Here is a 1,172-nt window from a genome sequence, read left to right on the forward strand (position 1 = left end):
AGTTGATGCCTTTGAGTTATGTGATGCTGGAGAAGAATACTTTATATACTATGGACTGCCATAATAACAAACAGATATGTCTTGGATATCACCCTACAACGTTAGTAAGATTGTTTTATAGGACATAGTATAATCATGAGAATGACAATCCCATCTTTGCCAGAATCTATGAGATAATGAGGATGGCACATTGTAGGACAGGTTTCCACATCATAGGGTCACTATGAATTAGTCTGGTGGCACCTAACAACAATCCCAACATTGGTTAGAAGTCAGTCATATGTTATGCCTATACTTACAAGAACGATTACACAAGTATGTGGGTTTTGAAGGTAATTTTAAGATATGTATACTAATTATCTTCACGTTTGCCATATGGTGGTGGCTTACAAGTTGTAATTCTGGGAGATATGCTACCAGTATTTAAAATACCAAGAGAGTCAACCAAGGTGGACAGGTGTCATGGAGCTTCAAACACTAAGACAGTCTAAGCCGTAGAACTGGTCATCTGGTCATCCAGTTCTGCAATAATGACCTCAAACTCAAAAACTCATTGCCATCAAGTAATAACTATAGCTAACCCTCCAGTGGGTTTTCATAAGGTATAAATCGGGTGATTGCCCATCCCTGCAGAGAGATAAACCTCTTGCCTTTGAGTTAACAACATGACTCCCACACAAACTAAAACTCTCCTCTGATATAACAAGCCCTCAAAAATTGTAAAACATTGTTTGACATAGAGTCAGAATATGAAACCCTCAAGTTGGAAGACACTAAAAAATTTGACTGAGATGTTTATCACAGCATGATTCACAATGGCAAAGAAGTAGAGGCAGCCCAAATGCCTATCACCAATTGAATGAATAGAGAAACAATGATAAATTCACACAATACAATATTACACAGTATTGGAAAAACAAGGAACTCAGAAAACACTGCTCAACAAGAATGAGTCTGGAAACACATCGTGTGCCTGCAATAATGAATAATGCTGCTATGAACATCGGTGTACAAATCTCTGTTTGTTCTTTAGCTTTAATTTTCTCATGGTATGTTCCAAGCAGGGGAATAGCACAGTCAGATGGAAATTCTGCCTTCCAGAGTGGTTGTACCATTTTACAATACCACCTACTCTCAATGTATGAGAGTTCTTATCTCTCCAAATCCTCTCC

The sequence above is a fragment of the Elephantulus edwardii genome, unplaced genomic scaffold (assembly GCF_000299155.1).
Source record: "Elephantulus edwardii isolate Elephantulus edwardi_28Jun2011 unplaced genomic scaffold, EleEdw1.0 scaffold00262, whole genome shotgun sequence".
Lineage (NCBI taxonomy): Eukaryota > Metazoa > Chordata > Mammalia > Macroscelidea > Macroscelididae > Elephantulus > Elephantulus edwardii.